The 20,801-nt window shown below is 46.4% G+C and overlaps 1 protein-coding gene across 2 annotated transcripts in view; it reads right to left on the bottom strand.

Moving 5' to 3' along the window:
- The window catches only part of LOC144098949 (glutamate receptor ionotropic, kainate 2-like), a 325,255-nt gene that overhangs the window by 97,979 nt on the left and 206,475 nt on the right, over positions 1–20,801 (bottom strand). The window lies entirely within an intron of this gene.

Here is a 20,801-nt window from a genome sequence, read left to right on the forward strand (position 1 = left end):
GCTAATGAAGAAGAGAGCCCAACTAGCCGACAAGGTAAGCGCGTGCTGTCGAGACAGCCTTGCTCAATCCGGAGTGCACGCAACGCTCTATCATCCGTGTATGCGACAGCGGAGGAGGCGCTCCATGCAGACGTTCCGAAATAATTCTCGTGCGACGCTTCCGCGCGCCTATACAAATCACGCGGACAGCACAGCACACCGTGCATGCTCGAACAAAGCGCACTGGGTTCAACGCTCGCTCCGTCGAGAGAGGCGGCGCTCTACTGTTTGCGTTTAATAAGAAAGCGTGTCGCCAGCGGCGAGCACACCGAGAGACCTGGAACGAAACTCATGTTTTATTTAGGAACCGGCAGTACACAGGCGGCAAGAAGCGCTGCCTTTCCGAGAGTGCTCCCGCTTCACCAAGTCCTCAGTGTTTACACAGTGTCGCTGCATGAGCCCGTATCTTTCTGGGCGGTCAAGTGGAGCATGGGGCGGGTGTATATCTAGTGTGTGCACGTTGGCAGATCTCATGCAGAGATGATGTGCAGGCGACTATGAAGTTGACTGAGTAGAGGACGCAGGAAAAGTTAGGGGTAGGCATTTTGCTAGGATAGGTATAACCGCTTTCGCGTTGGGTGCCAGGTGAGTGTAAGGAAGCGAACACTGGGTCAGGGACAAGGCCGATGCACTGTAGCGCTGGACCACGCGCACGCACGCACGCACGCACGCGCGCACACACACACACACACACACACACACACACACACGCACACACACACACACACACACACACACACACACACACACACACACACACACACACACACACACACACACACACACACACACACACACACACACACACGCACGCACGCACACACGCACACACACGCACACACACACACACGCACGCACGCACGCACGCACACACGCGCACGCACGCGCACACACACACACACACACACACACACACACACACACACACACACACACACACACACACACACTCTTAATATATATATATATATATATATATATATATATATATATATATATATATATATATATATATATATATATTAAGGAAGCTAACAGTCACCGAAACCAAGGTGCATAGGGGAATGTTTTATTTTTTTTAATATCTAGTGCCAATCAATTGGTTTTAAAGAAAATTACTTATAAAGCAGCAGAAAAACAGCCATGCCGCCGGTGGGATCCGAACCCACGACCTCCGAATATCGCGTCCGGTGCTCTTACCAACTGAGCTACGGCGACGGCTGTCCAATCTGCTGCTTTCGTGGGTGTTTATGTTTACTGGGTGTAAGCGAACCTGAAGTGTTCACCAGCGCCACCCTCTACCATAGCGGTGGACGTAGCACGTCCTGTAATACCGCGAGTGCGACGTAGAACATCATCTAACGGCGAGGGCGGAAACTGTGCGAGAGCCCTCTTATGCTACCTATGGCAACAAGACTGCCAGAACCGAGACCCCCGTTAAGCTATTAGCAGAGAAGGTAAAGGAAATGAGGGGCTCGTTTGACAAACATATTAAGGAAGCTAACAGTCACCGATACCAAGGTGCACAGGGGAATGTTTGTAATTCTTTTTTTATTTGTAGTGCCAATCATTCGGTTTAAAGAAAATTACTTATAAAACAACAGAAAAAACAACCATGTATATATATATATATATATATATATATATATATATATATATATATATATATATATGTATATATATATATATATATATATATATATATATATATATATATATATATATATATATATATATATATATATATATATATATATATGGGTATACATACAGACAGACACACAAGGCTTCCAATTTCGAAACACGTTAGCAAAGCGGTGTCGGTAATTTACACGTTACTTAGCTTTTGCTTTCTTCAATATGTATTTCCCGGCATCCTTTGTGTCCCTTCTTCCGAGAATGCGAGGCCCATTGCATGACAGCATGAAAGCAGAGAATAGAGAGGGAGTGGCGGAGTGACACAATGGGGTCCCTCGCACCGCGACACTGGGACAAATGGATTCCTCCACCGGTGCCAAAGCGGGCGCACCATTTGCTCGCTTTGAAATGGAAGCGAGTGCCGAGGCCCCCGCTTTAGAACGACCGTTATATGCTTGAAAGGAGAGCCGCCATACGGCAAATGGGGTCCCGTATCAAGTTTAGGGAACGCCGGCTCGACGACGCAACGCTGACAAAAGGAACGTACGCGTGTCGAGGCACCTCAATAGCGCGGCCGGTAGCGGGCTCGGTCTTCGCGCAGGCATTATGTACTACGTTATCCGGCTGTCTTTTAGAAGCTGTAGTGCGTTCCAATGGCCTCACGCAGTGGATCTCTTGAATGTGAGCCTCAACTGTTGCGCTTACAGTTGGCGTACACCAAAAGGGGGAATCCAGAAATCTGTCTCTATTCGGCGCTTCCTGTGCTATTTTAATGGTTCTAGGTTTCTTTATATTTCCACCACGTTGAGGCAGCAGCGGTATCTGTCTGACCAGAGAGGCGCGTGCGCTCGTTCGATATACGAAAGATCCAATGGCGCGCAATTCAAAAAAATTTCCTTGCCCGTTGCAGTAATTCTGCATTAGGCGGTGGTTCCGCGGCGGCAGCCTTTGAAGTTGTGGCAAACCGGAGCTGCGCCAGTCAAGAACCACTTTTTAAGAAGGAATCCGATTGCATGTGCCACAATTTCCGGTATACTATCGGCAGAGCTAAATTTTGGATGAACTAGATGTTTTGTTGCTGTTTTTTTACAGTGTTGTCCGCTCATGGTAAATAGTTCGCATCCGGTACATTATCCACACCCGGTAAATAGAGTAGCGTTTGGAACATCGTGGCATATAGGGCGATGCTTAAAAAAATGGTGTGCAGTCCGCACGTATGACAGTATGACAGTGCACACCCCAAAGGTTACACAGACCAGGATTTGCAGTAGAAGCTGTGCTTTCAACATCGTGACCCAGTTTTATACGGCCGAAATATGAAACCAAGCTTTCATGGGCACGCCAAACCGGACATTACTACGCTAGGTGTAGCCTGATACGACCTGTAGCGAGCAGAAAAGGTTTCGTACTCACGTCGACTAGAATTTCTACCGCCGCAGGCGTTCGCATAGACGTAATTTCACTGAAGGCAGTATCCCAGTTATTTTATCGCGTTATCCGAGCGCTGAGTACTCTCTGAAAGGGACGAAAATAAAAAGACAGAGAACAAAACACTGGAATCGTGTGTGGCGAATTCCGCGCGTTTCGCTCGTCGAGACTACACCGCTTCCGGGAAAGCACAGTTCGCACGGCATACCGTGCAACGGACGAGCTGGAAACCACAGACGGGTGTTTTCAGGCTGCCTGTGTTTGGTGTCTCTTTCAGTTCGCAAGCAAATGTTTCGGAATCGTCTCTTGGTGCATTCACAAAAACACGCACGCACAAACACACATGCACGTGCGCGCGCGCGCGCACGCACGCACGGACTTCTGAATGCACACTAATGGGAAGCTACTTGGCTTGCATGTGCGTTTTCGTACCCAGCGGCCTGGTTTTCCAAACAACATTTATGTGAGCGTTTCCTTCGTGCCTTTTATTTTTAATGGATAAAAGCACGTGTGGACATCACAAAGGACACGATACCGAAAGTTCCACCAAAGGGCGATGAGGTAAATGCGTTTAAGAGGAAGTGACAATAACGCGAGGCAAAGGAAGAATTTTGATTAAAACTTTACAATCTATAGCTTACAGCCATTCGCAAGCACCAAGCGGATAAATATAAGGGGCGTAGGAGTGTTGCACACTCTAAACAGAAAGGTGTAAAAAGGGAGTAAGCTGTTCTCTAGCACTCTCCTTTCTCTAGCGCTATAGAGGACAAATTACTCCTTTCTTACTCCCATATAGGCGTATTCGTGTTTAGAGTGAGGAGGGGAGCGGGGTGCGAGCGGCCTGGAGCATCGTTTACAATTAGGAAGAATTTTTTGTTGCTTTATCCTGATTCCTTCTTTTTTTTTCTTCCCAGGAATCCTAAACAACATAGCTCTGCTCCGCAAGTTCAGTTATTTCTTTCATTCTGTGCACGACTACCTCAGAGAGGACAGGTTTTGAAATTTACAACAATGTTATCCGTGGATGCCTCATAATTTGAATATTCACTGAGGAACGAGCTGTTCTATGTGCAAGAAGTTTTTCTTTACTGAGAGGCGTCAAGGTATACTGACTGGCGTTATCCTAGTATATGAAATCCTCTTTTCGACTTCCGGCATTCAGACCAGAAGGAAAACAAACAAGAAAAAGGCCCCAAGCGCTACAGCTTAGACAGCCTCGTTGATTTTCAATTGCACTGTTATCAGTACAATGCATTTCTTTCTCTATGTTGCGTATGTGTGCGGAGAAGAGGGGAGGGGAAGACCATAGCAGAGCGCCTAAATTCATCCGGCACATTTTCGTTGTTATGAACACCTAAATTGTGTTCTGCGCTCTGCATCGAACGACTGGCAGCTTCCCGTTCACACAGCGTTTGTATCCTACACCCCCCCCCCCCCCCCCTTCTCCCTCCGAACGTCTATAACCACTCCTTTTTTTTTTTCGCTTATCTTCGTAAAATGCCACACGTCTTCATTTTCCCGGCCATTAAACGGTCCGGCCCAGTCGGACATATAATAGATTGTCGCGCGAACGGGAACGACGTTGTAGTAGATGCGAGCTGAGTTCTTTCGGTGACAGGAGGCGGGAGGATAGCGAGAGCTATACGCGGCAAAAGTATCCACGTTACCAGCAGCTAACAACGGGTAATACGAGGACTGCAACAGAGCACTGTGTGCTGAGAACAACATCTCCCGTTTGCAACGGCTCAGATGCGAGCAATGTGCACTGAGTACGAACGCACGAAAGGAACAATGGTTAGAGAGAGAGAGAGAAAAGGAAAGAGGTTTCAAGAAGGAGGAAGAGTAGCAGAATTGCTCCATTAGTGACATCTGTCGTCGCTTCAGGCAGCGGCGTTCAGTTGCCAAGTGAGTGTGTTTGTTGGTGCTCTCCCAGCGAGAAGAAATGTGGGCGTTACTACGCCGGCTTCGGATCGCTGGGGGAAAGAGAGAGACAGAGGCGTCTGATATGGGCCTAGCTGTAGCATACGTCCTGCCACCAGGGCGCATACTATAGCTAGGCCCATCTGGCATAGCCGCGGGCTCCGACTCCTGAAATACACTTTGACATATTACGGGTTGGAGAACGGCGTACTACAACGAAGGCGACGACACCAACGCAACGCTGCGGAGAAAGTTCGAACTCTCTCCCGAACTCTCTCTACCGACGGCAGCGCCCCGACGTGGCGTTTTTGTCGACGACAGAGGGCGCGAGCAGATTCCTCTCTCGAAAACACGTTGGTGGAGGCGGCAACGATGGGGGCGTAATGAGTGTGCCGAGGCCCCTCCCCCTAAATTAGATCCGAAGCGATGTCGTGTTGAAACGATGTTCCGCTCTCCTTTTTGTTCCCCTCGATTTTTCTTTTATTTTCCCCCCTTAATTTAGGCCTAGAAAAGGCAGGTGCGCGGCGCCGCTGGTAATTAGGCAAGTGCCGTGTCGACGGGTCGTGACGAGCAGTGTGCTGGCGCGTGGAAAGACTAAGCGCTCGTTGAAGGCGGGCTTAAACAGGGGCGTTCGTATTGAAAAACAAAAAAAAAAAGTTGAATAAAAATGAAAATAAATGTGCGCCGTTTCAGTGCAGTAAAACAGCCACGTTACACGGGTCGTTTCGAATGCCGTTCAAATTAATGGCAGTTCGTACCTTTCAAACTGTAGTTGCACAGAACGGCACTCGACTGCGTCTACACGGCAGTTTGCGCTAAATGCCACATGTTGCATATTAATATTCGCATTTTTATTTTGAGCCCACATTCGTTTTTTTTTAATCACCGACCTGTAATTTGTGCGCATTTTTAGTGCTTTCAGTTTGCTGAGGTCCATGAATTACTCTGTCAGGAACAGCTTAGTACTGCCCACCGTTGTTACGATTTTTACGGCTTTTTGGCTGTTCTTTAAATCGAGATAGCTGATTTGAATTTGTTTCAGTTCGAGACCTGGATACATGTGCGCCTTTTCAAGCTGCGGTTATTTTTGTCTCTTCAAGTACCGTTTTCCTGTTGTTTTAGTGCGAACTCATGTAAAATTAACAAGTCCGATTACAAGTCACATTGGTCAAGTTGGTCTCGCAAATACAGGCATGATATGAGTGAGTGATTATTCATTATCGTCAACCCAGGCGCAGCCATTCGAAGATAACGGAAAGGTATAAGAAAAAAAGATTGGCGGTGGTTTAGCTCTGGTTAAACCTGGAGTGACGCGATAGCTACAGCTGACTGAGTGGAACTCGCTCAATCGAATTGCAAAGTCAGTCTTTCACCCCTCCGTTTCGCTGGGCGTTCCTTCTTCATCCACAGGTTCCACAGGTTAAAAGAAGAGTAAGGGGAATTGCTCTTGGGTCCGGTTATACTGAGGATTTATTGTGCCAAGACTGGAAACACAGATTTTGAGAAAACCAGTTTCGGATAAGGTGCAAAAATAAATTAATGCGCAAGGCTGTTGTCGCTGGTTTACGAACTCCGGTAATTGCGACTGGTGAAATAAACTTCGTCGCCGGTCACGACTGACTCATCATTCTCAGGGGCAGCACTGTTTAAACGGGAGATGCCGCTCAGGCAGGAAAGCGACGCATCGAATACCGCCGCGATAGGCGAATGTCAACGGGCGCACAAAATGCCCCGCCGCGGTGGCTCAGTGGTTAGGGCGCTCGACTACCGATCCGGAGTTCCCGGGTTCGAACCCGACCGCGGCGGCTGCGTTTTTATGGAGGAAAAACGCTAAGGCTCCCGTGTGCTGTGCGATGTCAGTGCACGTTAAAGATCCCCAGGTGGTCGAAATTATTCCGGAGCCCTCCACTACGGCACATATTCTTCCTTTCTTCTTTCACTCCCTCCTTTATCCCTTCCCTTACGGCGCGGTTCAGGTGTCCAAAGATATATGAGACAGATATTGCGCCATTTCCTTTCCCCCAAAAAAACCAACGGGCGCACGTCGTCCAATTGGCCTGCGTAAAGCCGCTGCGTCGGGGCAACCTCAGAACACCAAGCCAAGCACAAGTTCTTCAGGGCCTTTCACCCTCTTTCCGAAAGGTGAGGCACCAATATCTCGCTAAGACTGCTTTATGCATGAACGGCGTAAACTGGGCTTCACAGTAAACAGTATGGTACCGCCGTCTGTTGATGGCTCTTGTAAGAGAGGCCCGATTCATTCCCGGACCAAGCTGTTTATTTTGCCTTCGTTGCCTGCGACTCGCCGAAAAGCTCGAAAAAAAATGACGTGACGTCGTCCGTGATGCCTCGGTGTGTAAATGAGGACGATGTCGGGAAACTATTTGTCAATTTTTGCAGCAACGACGTAAAGTTTTTGGCTGAAAAATAAACAATAACAACGCTGGTCGTATTTCCAAAAAGTCATCAGTTATTCAAACCAAGTTTTTTCTTTCAGTATACAACATTTCGCTCTAGTGCCCGTTCCGCAGAATTATCGTTTATTTAACGCATCTCTCATAATAACTAAAGGTGTTTTTGTAAACAGATACTGAATCACGGTGCCGCTCTTCGTACTTAAGAGAATATTGAAGTCTTGGCCATCGCTGGCTCTATAAGTTGCTCCTTTCACCGCAGAAAACATACGTAATGCATAAACTAAGGGCTATAAAAATGAAGCAAGGCATGCTTTATCTTTTACGCATAGTTCTTGGTGCCATAGTTTCGTTGCTGGTAATGTAAACAGTGTCCTTTTTCATAGCACTGTTTTCCAGCGCGACCTCAACGGTCCTGGAGACCGCAGTCATTCCGAAGCTATGCGTCGGCGCTCAACTCCGGATAAACAGAAAGCATCCGCTAGACTCGCCCGTAAACCTTACGTCGCGCGCAGCTGGCGGCGTCGTAATGCCGCGCGGCCACATCGCTTTCCCGGACCCCCCTCCAACCTCCTGCGACTCCGCGCGGCGCAGGGAGAGAGCTAGCTGCTCGATATTTCATGAGGCGCCCACGCTGGGTATTGTTTCGCGATCATTCGCCGCATTCGTTCGTTCCGGGGCGGCGTGGAAGGAAGAGTCCCGGATGTCGATTCCTGAGGGCAAGGAAAGACACCCATTACGCAGTTGGCGAAGAGCGGCCCGAAAACACAGTCCTGTTAATAACAGTCAGTCTTAACAAGAGTGCGCCACTATGGGAGTAAAAAGTGAGTAAGCTGTCCTCTACCGCACTCCTTTATATAAAAAGGAGTGCGTTGGAGGACAGCTTACTGCCTTTTTACGCTTTTCTGTTCAGAGTTCGCTCTAAATAGGAATAGGGTTAAATGGGTATAACCCGCCGCGGTGGCTCAGTGGTTAGGGAGCTCGGCTACTGACCCGGAGTTCCCGGGTTCGAACCCGACCGCGGCGGATGCGTTTTTATGGAGGCAAAACGCTAAGGCGCCCGTGTGCTGTGTGATGTCAGTGCACGTTAAAGATCCCCAGGTGGTCGAAATTATTCCGGAGCTCTCCACTACGGCACCTCTTCCTTCCTTTCGTCTTCCACTCACTCCTTTATTCCTTCTCTTACGGCGCGGTTCAGGTGTCCAACGATATATGAGACAGATGCTGCGCCATTTCCTTCCCCCCCCAAAAAAAAACAATTATTATTATTATTATTATTATTATTATATGGGAGTAACTCTAGCACTCCCATTTCACAAGCGCTCCATTTTATAAAAGAGAGTGCGCTGGAGAACGGCTTACTCTCTTGTTACTCCTTTTTGTTTAGACTGTAAGTACAGGATGACTGAAACGCGGACGCAAACACGCATACACATTATCGTCAGGAGAAGAGATACCGGCGGGGTCTGTTAAAAATTTCACGTAATCGTCTTCTGGTCGTCATAGCGGAAATCAAATACAGTGTTATTCGACGTCCCTCGGCTAAAACCTTGTGGTTCTGCGGTTCCTGGTTCAAATGTCGCGTTCGCGTTTCGTTTGAGACAGACATACGTCCGTGATGCCACGTCCCATCTCCGAGCGTTGTACGTCCGTGCAGAACCATCGGATGCGAGCATAGCGCACTGTTTATCGGCAGGGCTGGAACTTCCGGTACACTGCTCTCACTCCCTGGTAACGCTCCTGGTGGTGGAGCTGCTTACTAGCTAGAACTGCTTATTACACCCTTCTACTATACCCTCTTAACGGTGGGAAGAGTAAAAATGGATATTTACTAATGCTTCACTACCTCTTATTGCTCATTACTTTCTCCTTCATAAGGGTTCATAAAACCACTAAAAATATAGAAGATAAGAAACGAAGATAATAGTGCGAATAACCTAGTTTTCTGATTAAATATGCTCGCAGTGTTATGCGCTCATCAGATTTATCGTTTTTGAAATTGCATTTTTCATAATGAAGGGCGGTATCTTAGTTCAAAGTTCAAAGGTTAACAGCCACTGGTCTTTAACGGAGTGCCGGATTTGCATCATATGCGAGCCGCGGAAAAGATGATCCGAGCGGGCGCAGTGAGCCTGCGGCTTTTGTGCGGCCCATTTCGATTTCTGGTATTTCTCGTTTCCTGGAGATCTGCTTCTCCTGCTTGTAGCTGGTCGCTTGATGCCGATGACTCGCATGTTTTGAGCGCTTAATTGCCATCGTGCATGTCTCCCCCTAAGTGTGTGCGCAATGGCCAACACACTGCTGGCACCTTTCATTGGTCGCTAATTTCATTGAATGCGTACTTTCTATTTTTTTTTTGTTACATACCACCAAACACAACAAACTACAAGCACCTCCGAGCATCGAGTAAATGCAGTTACTATGCTTTTCTTAGCAAGTACCACGGCCTTTAATCAAATCATTATGGTTGCACTAGTAAATAGGATCACAAAAAGCGCTAGTATCACTTGTGTTGAAGAGCTAGTGCTTGTTAATACGCTTTCCCGATGAGGTTAGTTACGGGTACTAGCTTCGTGACATAGTAACCGCCATTACCTTGCCTTGACTACCTGCATTTACTAACATCCTAGCAAAATATGTAACGTCGTTACTAGGTTTTACTTCATGAGTACCGCGATCTTCTCTTCAATAGTGTCGGCGAAAGGCGGATGCTGCTGTTGATTACAGCACGGCACACAATAAACGTATTCAGTAATTTATTCAAAGCATTCATTTATTATTTGCGCACGCGAGAGCACTGAAGTGTGGCTCCCGGCATGCTTCGTCCATCAGCGGAAGCCGGCATGCTCGACTCAATGGGTGTAGTGCCGAGAGTGAAAACTGCACGTACAACTCTAAGCACTGCACCGCACTTTGCGAAGTAAACACTTTCATGCACTTGTTCTCCGGGCCTTCGTACTGTCTTTGGTACGGCGATCCCAACCGAAAAAAAAAAACAATTAGAACCGGCCAAAACACAACTGAAACCAATTGTAACCAACCGGATTTAGACTGGCTTCAGTTGTGGTTTGGCCAGTCAGCTTTGGTCTTTTCCGACTGGAATGCAATCAAAGGACGCCGCACTGACAATCACTGACACCTTTTTAATTACAAACTTCTCTCATTAATTTAGGATCTCGTCATGCAGTTCCTTGTTTCTCGGTAACAAAACTTCCTGATTGGCCGAGAGCGGTCACATGACCTTGTGATGTGTTCCCAACCTGTCCTGGTGGGCCATTCTGATTTGTCGAGACAGGTCATGTGACTTTGTGACGTCACTACAATCTGCCCACCGTAGCAGTGGCAACCTCACCAGCGGACTGTGTGCAGCCTGCGCACCGTAGAAGGTGGATCTTTAAATTTTGGGAGTTCTCCCAGCAACTAAAATTCCAAAGGACCCTCTAAAATTTGTAACTGGGGTCATCACAGAAAATGGGTTAAGGTGAATTAGTTGACTGGGATCAGTGGGTAGATTAAGGTGGTGTAGGGGGTCGCATTAGTACATTCTCATCGAATAATCGAATAGAATATACTTGAAAATTCTAGAAGCTGATGACTGATGCACTACCATAAAAGGGAAATTGACCCCTTTCCAACCTGTGTATCGACGGGAAAATTGAAAGAATATTAGACACTCACTGCAGGTTCCATAGCCGGGAACATAAATGCCATCGCATTTTCTTTTTTAAGAATGTGATTAAGAAGGCCGCCAAGTGCTTTGTTGCCGCTATTCAAAAACATTCGTGCATTTTGACAAGGTCATTGCTTATTCTTTCGTAAAATGCAAAACTCGTATTCATGCACTTGAAATAGGGCATGGGATATAATTGGCACCCAGATTGTAAAGGGTCAGCGAGAAGGAGTGAGAGGCGAGAAAGAAAAGCGTGACTTAGTTGGTCACCCCGTGAAGATTCTACCTTTTTCGAATATTGCAGCAGCGATGAGGTGACGAGAAAAAAACAAGCAGACAAGAACGCTCCTTTTTGTCACTATTTATTCTTTATTAATCCATGATCCTTCTTCCTTTTTAGACGTTCCTTCTTTGTCACCTCACTTGTTATATTTTCAGAATGCGCCAATTAGCTCAGCTATCCACCCCATTGTCCTTATGCAAGCTGTTGCACTAAAAAAGACTAAAGAAACTGAGGAGGAGGAGGTACATGCGAAATAGGAAAGGCGCGAAAATTTGTTTTCTATACGCGTACACTTGAGCCGAAGTGTGAGGTATCAACGGGTGAAAAAAGACAAAGCAAGAAGTTCCATTGTCTGCTCTCCGTGGGTGCATTTGTCAGTTCTACAATGTGTCCACTAATTGATGGGGCCGAGCAAAACAAATGTTAGAAAGTCGCTTGCGCACGAGGGACAAATTCTGGATTGTTTTAAACCAAAACCAACGATGCAATTTTTGATTACTCTGAGAGGAAGAGGAGAAAAGAACATTTATTGAGCTTTCAAATTCGTTTTTGATGGCTTCAGATGGTGTATTCCTTCTTCGGTTGACACTCCATCTTGTTACAGGGTTGGGGCCATAGTCTAAGGCTCCACTGAGTATGGCTGCGCCTCGCACCCTGTTTATCAGACCCTTTTGAGTCTCCTGGTGTGTGCTGGTCAGCATACCCTCCCACTTTTCCATATTCGGGTTATTGACTATCATAATCATCGGCGGCTCTATCTTTTGACCGGGCCATGACGTATGGTAGAGTGTTGGTTTGTCACCCCACCATGAACATCTGGCCTCGTACTGTGTAGGAAACATTGTGCTTAATTGGGTGGGGAACATCTTCTTCTTACCCCTTTGTAGTAATTCAGTATGTCTGAATATTTTAGGGTTACTGGTTCGGGTTCCTCGTGGATGTATGCATAGGGTGCTCGGCTTGTATGCCCTCGAGCCACTCTATAAGCCACTTGGTTTCCCTTTACCGCTGTATGCCCTGGAATTCAGATAATCGTGTGTTTAATGATTTTGTCGGCTGGGTGGGTGTCTATAATGCGTAGCGCTCTGCTCCCTATTCTGCCATTCATCTAATTTCGACTTGCCGTTTGCGAGTTCGTTAAGATTGTCAGGGATCTGTCGGTACGGTGTGTTTCCGAGATTGCTAGAGCTATCGCCGTCTCTTCCGCTTCAACTACCGTGCAGTCCTTTAGTGACGCGCTTGTCACCTCTTGTAGGTTTTCGTTTACAACTGTGGCTACTGCGCCGTTGTTGTGGTCGTATCTCGCAGCGTCGGTGTATGCAACGTTGCTTTCCTCCTCTAACCTTTTTTCCGTGTGTACGGCCCTAGCCTCTCTTCTTGCCTTATGTAGATTTGGATCCATATTTTTTGGTATCGGCGCGACATGTATTGTGCTCCGATACTCTTCAGGCATCTCTTTTGTGGCCTCGAGTTCCCTTACTAGTCCTTCGCTGCAGTATCTCCTTAAGAGTACCCTTCCTGCTTTGGTTTGTTTTAGCCTTTGGATTTGGTTGCTTTGGATTTGGATTACACTGAAAAAGCAGTAAAACATCATTCTCCTGCACAAATCAATAATCACCTTCAGGAATGTAAATTCTCTTTCGGCAAAGCTTAAAAGGGTTTACTTGATGCTGGCTCAGTCATCACCTGTCTATCAATAGCAGTCATTTTCAGTTTAATTCCAGCAGATAAAGAAGCAGTAAGCAGCCAAGGCATGTTTAATTATTCAATTAGGTAAATGCTAATCGGGCACCATCTCTCACATGTTCAGTGTCCCCAAAGAAGCCATACGCACAGCAACGATATATCTGTGGCTCACAGATAATAAAGGAGTAGAAAGTCGAGTGCATTGAATGATGTAGAGTCGTAGTGCACGGTCCGCAAAGCATAGTTTAGTTGCTGTCCGAGCGTAAAAAGTGCGATCTAAAGAAAACAGAAGTCGCGATAAATGCGATCTTATGTTGAGCAAAGCATGACATTATTGTTCCGGTGCATCTGGTATATATGCACATAATGAAAACCAACCGGATAAAGTGCTGATGGCGTACTCTAGACTCTTCTGTCGTTCGGGAAATGGTTTGCTTCTCTTTAGCCTGTGGGCGTCAGAGTATGAAAAGGATGATTCATTAAAATACGGTTCTCATTGGGGCAGAATATGAGTCACGGACGTGCATTCTTTCTCTTGATTATTCATATTCAGCCAGTTTTGCGCTTAAAATGCTAATGAGAGCCGTATTTCGCGTTGTGATGGCTCTATTATGCCGTATAAAGCGCGCTCAAAACACGTAACCAATAAACAAAAATACGGGAGGTTTCATTTAAGAAGTTGCTCGAGTCAAAATTAGTGCTCCCGCCTTTGGCATTTCATGTTCCTTCACTACTCTTCAGCGTCTCCCCCCACTACCCCCTCAAAAAAATAAAAATAAAAAGACATTGAAGCTGGGCACAATGCGAGCTAAGTGCAAGCAGATAACAACTTTGTTCAGGAAGTTGCCGTTCTCATCAGCGGCGCGCGAGAAATTATCATAGGCGCATAAATTATTCAGTGGTCTTTAATACGCTTTACGCCTGCCTCGACGTGCTGCTTTCAGTCTTGTTGTTTATATATTTGTTTGCTTCCTTGTTTGCGAAAAGTCGTCAAGTCATCTAGTAAAACGCGGAACCAAACACGAGACCGGGAAGGATGTTTACGCTAATGGCTCCTCCGAAAAGCGCCTCGCTTTAGATATCCGGACGGGAGACGCGGCGCTGGCGGCCAACTGTTTTCTAGACCTGCGAATAGCGACGTGTCGTTGAAATTGGTGGCTGTTCTTTTTTTGTTTACTCATACCATGGCTCCATTGTAGCAGTGAGAAAGAGAGAGGATTATGGGCTGAGCGATGATCAAGGCTCAGCCTTTAACCCTTTGCCTTTATCTCTGTGTGAATTTATCGGTCTCTCTTTCGGTCTCTTGACTAATGAGAGTATCATGAGTGTAGAGCATTTTAGTATAGGAAGTTCTGGTTGCAGAAATCTGTCCTGGAAATTTCATAAAAGCTAGGGTCTGTGAGTGTACCAGTTTCATTTCGTAAAAGTTTCCAAGCAGGAACGAAATGCCTTTAAAGTATAACTAATAAGTAGCGCAGTTACTATTATAAAACAGGAATGAAAAGCATAAAAACAAACGAGAGCACTTCTGAGACACTCAAATATATATTATTTAAGCGCCTTTAATACGACCGAGATCATGCTACCAATCACTGCCAATCATTCTTCTGGAAACTTCTTTTGACCGAACTCATCCTTGAGCTCAAGACACCTTCGATACAAACGTCGCTTCAAGGTGACCTTCGTTTCGGTTCGCAGTGCACTGATAAGGTTTTCGTCTATTCGTTTCAAATATGCTATCCGGCTGTCCACATGCCAGGTCACCTTTGGGCCTTAGCATCGGTTTCCGCTCACCGCCGCAAGCATAAGTGGAACGCCAGAAGGGATCGCACCGTGCTATATGCCTACGCAGGAATGTAATAACGGGCGGACCAAAGGGTTTTGAGGCTGACAGGCTACAAGGTGTGAAAGCAACGGAGGAACACCGACTACTTTGCTGCAGCACATGCACGTTTTCCTATGCTGTTTATTGTAACGCCCAGCAAGAACAACAATAGCAGCGGGTGAGAATACAGGCGCAAAAGAAAACATGCATAAAAGACCGAAGAGCAGCAAAACGCCGACGCGAGAATTTTTCACTGGAAGTCACACCACTTTTCGCCAAACGGGCAAGTGCTCCAGGAAACGCAAGTTGAAAAGAAGGTGCCCCACTGACGCGTTTTATCTGCTGTCATCCGCCATGTTATTTCTTTGCCTATCCTTGTATTTTTGGTTTCTTGTATGTAGTTGTAGCTACGGTATGTCTTGTTTTATGTATTGCAACGCACGCGACTCACGATCTTTATTTTTTTTTATTTAAGCCACTTTTCTTTTTTGTGCCACTGAGAATGCAGCCATGGCTCGAAAATGTTTCTATTTTTTTTATTGGAACAATATTATCCTGTTTCTTTGAAGCTGCGAGCGAGAAACGCTCGTTGAATAATGCATAATACGGCTGGCTTCCACCCCCCGGGGGCTCGGCACAGTTATTACTATCATTTATTTGTTTGTTTGCGCCGGCATCCAGCACCCATTTTCGCAATGCTCAGGGCGCCACGCTTATAGCGGCTCCGCATTTTCGACGCGAGATAGAAGGATAGAAAGAGCGTGGCGTGGCGCGGAACATTTCGCGTGACAAAGCACCTGTCTCCGAACGCGCAGTCGGCGGGATGCACATCTATAGCCTCGAGACGTGTGACGTTTGTACGAGCGCCTCGACTGTGCGACTGCGCGCGCTCGGAGTTTGAGCCCAGACGTCACACAAGACGTCGACGTCTTGCCTTTAACCTCGCTTGCCGAACGGCTGAAACGTGCCACGCGGGTGGCTCGGCGCCTGCAGCCCGGCGAATATATAAATGCCCAAGTTCGGCCCCCCTGCCATTTCTTCACACATCTAAGCGTGAACCGTGTGAAGTCTTTGTCGAAACCGTGTGAGTGCGTGGTTTCAGTGAGAACAGCGTATCAATACTGTCAGCTCGTACGTCCTGTCCTATTGCCACTTGTGAAGGCCGCCTGCATTGTTTTTGTTTTACATCAACGCAACAGGCAAAGAACATAAGCCATGTCATGAAAAGCCTACCGGCTTGTGGCCCTCACAAAAAAAAAAACTTTGATCAGAATCAAATAACTTGACCAACACAATTTGAATAAGGCAGTTTGAGTAGGCTACCTGAATCAAGGAGATTCCACGATATCGCATGCACTGGAACGTATACACCGCTGTGTGCGCTAAGACTAAGCTATTTCTCACATAAATATGATGTTGTTGTTGTTCCCCTCACAAATTGGCACATACTCACGAGGGGGATTGGCCATTACGAGGCGGTGAGTATTTAAATTGCAGATTGCATATGGCAAGCGTGGGATGACCTAACAAAAATTGTGTAACTCTGTTTCCGTAGCAGAGGAGATTGCAGGAGGTTTGGGCGGCCTAACTGAAAATTAGGTAAGGGAATCAGTTAAAAAAGAGAGATTGAGAGAGAGAGAGAGAGTAGGAATTGAAAAAAGTAGTTACGCAAATACGATAGCTTAAGATAATATGGGCAGTACAAAAGCCTATGAAGGTAGACGTTTCGATTGTAGGAGATAATTTTGAACGGCAGAGCAAACATTCCCGTTGGTATGGCCAAGCATAGAAGCGCCAAGGGACAGAACAACCGCAGAAGACAGACGCAAATTGAGATTTTGCATTGGGACCTCTAATAGTCGCCTCCGGATCGATGAGTAGTTTGTTACTGTGGGAGAAGGATAACACGGGCTGGTTGGTGCATCGCCAAAACTTGCTTCAAAGTCGCATTGCACAGATCATGCGTACATCAAACAAAAACCAGTTTCTACGCACAGGTGGATAGGCTCACCATTACAAGGGCACCCCATGCATATCGTGTCAAGCGTTGAGGAAACTTTGCTCGCTGAGTACAGAATCAGAAGGAACAAGCGCACCAATGCTGACGGGATGGTCACGAGGAAAACAGGCTGTATCCTGCAGGTGCACAAAGTTTCGCACAACATCAAAGCGATAACGAGCAAAGAGGGCCCGAGGGTCTTCTTTTCGGCCCGGAATAAACTAGGAGGCAAGTGCAAAAAAGTGAACGAAGAAAGAAAAAAGAAATGAGGCTGTCAGAAGCACCAGAACCAGTTTCTTGAGTGCTGCATTGGTGCATTGTACTAGATTACAAAGTCATGTGGCCGTTCCTACATCGGTGAGACTGGACGCTGCATCAACGACCGCCTACGTGAGCACGCCAAAGATATCGAGAACAAGTCGCAAAGAAATCCCCTTTCCATGCATTGTGCATAGTGCGGCCAGTGTCAAACGTTCTTTAACCGTACCGTCAATATCTACAGGTAATACAGGTCAATATCGAAAAGTGAGGCCTCGAGGCTCAGTTCCGAGGCCTACAATATACAAAACGCAAACGACGCATGCATCATTAGCCTGCCAACAGTCTTGTTTCTACAGGAACGTGCTTATCCTAATCAGTGACCATGAATAATTCTTCCTGAGAGCTCGGCGCGTTGTTCACCTTTTTTTCCGTTCTGTTTTCTTTTTTATTGTTATTGTTCGTGTTATCTTGCTCGCCAGGTGTCCGTTATATGCTGCTTCAATTTTAACAATAAATTATTTTGGTTGCTAGTCAGCGCATGTGACTGTCTCGTTCACTGTCCTGTATTCAAAAAGCGCTGTTACTTCTTTCCCGATTACCCTGGGGCTTCGCAATACGCATAGAGGGCTGAAGGTTTCTGTTCGCGGTGCAGGTCGCCCCAAAAAAACCAAGAAATCTCATGCTTATCTTTGCATTGAATGAAGCCGCATGATATTTGCAAAAAGCGCGCAACAGAAAACATAAATGTGTATAGAGATATCTGGACTGACTAAAGTGCTTCAGATTGTCATGAGAATATTATCTACTTGATTTCACTCAAAGCAACTACCAATTTAAAAGCAAGGCGCGGCAGCGATTGGGCCTTGCAAAAATTCCTTTAGACAGTCTATAGACTGTCCCTAGACTTCTGACTCTATAGACTCCCTATAGACTAACCATAGAGAACAGTCTATAGGTCATTAAAAATCCTATAGACAGTCTATATATAATCTATAGATTTATGGCCATACACTTTAACAGACTTTTGTCTATAGACAGTCTATAAACTATGAATAGACAGAAAGAAGTACCTATTGGAAGTCAATAGAGCCTATAAGAAGTCTATAGACTCTCTAGGGACCATTTTTTAAGGGTTCATTTTTGTTACACTGTTCAGGATACTGTTTTTTCGTGCACGTTTCCACAAGCATAATTTTAGCTATCGTTATTATAACAAGGACTCCACTGCACACCTGTTGAACCTATAGCGACGTGATCGGCTTCTGCAAGCCCGAAAAGCTATAGCTCACTCGCTACCTCGTCTGCTAGACGAGCTACGACGATTGTCACCGTGCGGCAAGAACAACGCGAGCCTCCACCGACCTGTTTGTTGACGTGAACTGGAAAGAAGAAATTTGCTCCTCTACTTTTATCCGGCCTCACTCCCCGAGCCCTTGAAGAAAGGCTTGAAACGAGAACGCCAACCAAAAGTACACGAGCCGGGTCTTCAAGCACCCGGCTGTGCGCGTCAATACGAATCAGCAAAACGAAACCGGATGCAGAAAGGAGCCGACAAGGAGAGATTGCAACAAAAGACATCTATAGCGAAAGCACAATGAAACACAATGAAACTGTGCACAGATACACTTTCCAGGAGCGGGCAATGTTTCTTCAACCGACGTATGCGAGAAACATTTTTTGAATTGCGTAAACAAGGTGTTCAGCGAAAAAAGAGGTAGGAAAAAAATAAAACCTTAACAGGAAGGAGCTCAAAGTTGGAACGCGCAAAACAGAAACGAACAAAAGAAAACAAACGCCATAGAAATAAAGGGGAGCGCTGAAAGTAACATAAACAATAACACTCGTTTTTCTTATTCGGCCGGTCAATTTTAGTTGCACGAAAACAATAAGGAGGGGAGAGAGGGGGTTCTAAGATATACTGGCAGGACTTTCTAGCCTTCACTAACTCTCGCCGACGTCGCTGGCGCTGTTTACAGTTTCGTGCTATCTCGCTTCCACCCCCCCCCCCCCCCTTCCCTCCGACCATATATGCGAGCATCCGAAAGAAGCCGACGACGATGACTTCTGAAATATGAACGCAGGCGACGCGCGCCAGGGCACAAGCAGCCTTTTTGAGAGACTCGAATTACTTCTCCCAGTTTCAATGTACCATTTGTCTGCGTACGACAGCCCGCGACTCTCTCAAACTTGGCATTTTGGTTTTATCGAACCAGCTTGAGTGCAAGTCTTCGCTTGGTTGTATTCACGTCTCTGGGTATCGCGATGCTGCGAACGAAAACGCAGACAGACGCGGTCCGCGAGACAGCAAGTCGGAAGTTTTTTTTTTCCACGGGAGGCGTGTTCATGAAGGCCACATTGCTATTGGCGTCTGAGCAAAAACAGTCGCTGGTGCGTCGCTATGCATACTTGAAGTCGCTGCTATACGGACATTTTATAGATTCTCTTTATTACTCTGCCTACTGCCTGCCTGCCAAAAGCGGTTTCAGTACTGCGTTTTGTGCAGCCATGTGCTGTTTCCGCAGGAATGTTCGGGCACTTACATTCGCATTTCCTCCGCTGGTTACACACACAAAAAAGAATACACATTTTACTTCGACGAAATAAACACTGGCACTACCGATTCAGGGTACCTTCCGTAAGATGGCAGCAAGATTCAATGAAGCGCATAGAAGTCGAAAGATGGACATGAAATAAACAGGTTTCTTTAGTATACATTTTGTAAGATTTGCGAGTGTGGTGCGAGGATCGAGGCCTGGACTTTATTTTAGTAAGAATACACTCGAAGACAACTCAGGTTTAAGCCCGGAGAGTTAAATGAACAAAGAACAACGAACAAGCAACCTCCTCATTGGCCGGAACCCACGAGGACTTTCGGCTTTTTCTTGACAAGGCTTCTAAACTGTTACGTGCAGATCTCTCGTTTTTCTTTCCGTCCATGGCAGGGTCGCTAGAATACTCAAAATGTGGCAGCAGCCTCCAGAAATGTTACCGACTGTGCCGCTCCTATTGTTAGTAATAGCGACCTTTAGAATAGGGGGACCCTACCGGTTAGAGGGATGGGGGAATAGGGGGCACCACTACGCAAGCGCAAAACAAAAACCCAAGACGGACGTTGGCACCACTCTATTCCCCTGTCACCGTAACCGAAAGGGCGCCCCTAAAACTCCCTGTCATCACGTACAGTAGCAACAACCAGACGGTCGTTCAGAGTGCCGTTCAGAGAGTAGCGAAACAGACGAGAGTATATGCATACGCACAGAGCGCTTGCGTGTTGTCGCGTCTTCTGCTCGGCTGTTCTGCTTAAGTGACACAACCCCCCCAGCTCCTCTGCCGTGAGAGTTTCCTGCAGGGCTAGGAAGGGTTGCGTACAAGTAGCTGTCTAAAAGTGGACAAGCAGCAAAAGATAAGGACAAGAACTTATATAAGGAAGGAAAATTAGGGGCAATAATACAAAGGAAAGGAATTCAGATTTCTCTTAGATATTGTTGCTTCTTTAGTTTCAATGACTTAGTGCTACTTGTGTTCTACAGAAGCACAGATCAATAAAGCATGTTGTTGCGGGATTGAAACACATGCACTTCATTATTACATCTCAGTCTGTATATAAAGGAAGAATGCTATTCCATGAAGCCTTAGGC

The sequence above is a fragment of the Amblyomma americanum genome, chromosome 7 (genome assembly GCF_052857255.1).
Source record: "Amblyomma americanum isolate KBUSLIRL-KWMA chromosome 7, ASM5285725v1, whole genome shotgun sequence".
In the NCBI taxonomy this organism is placed as follows: Eukaryota; Metazoa; Arthropoda; class Arachnida; order Ixodida; family Ixodidae; genus Amblyomma; species Amblyomma americanum.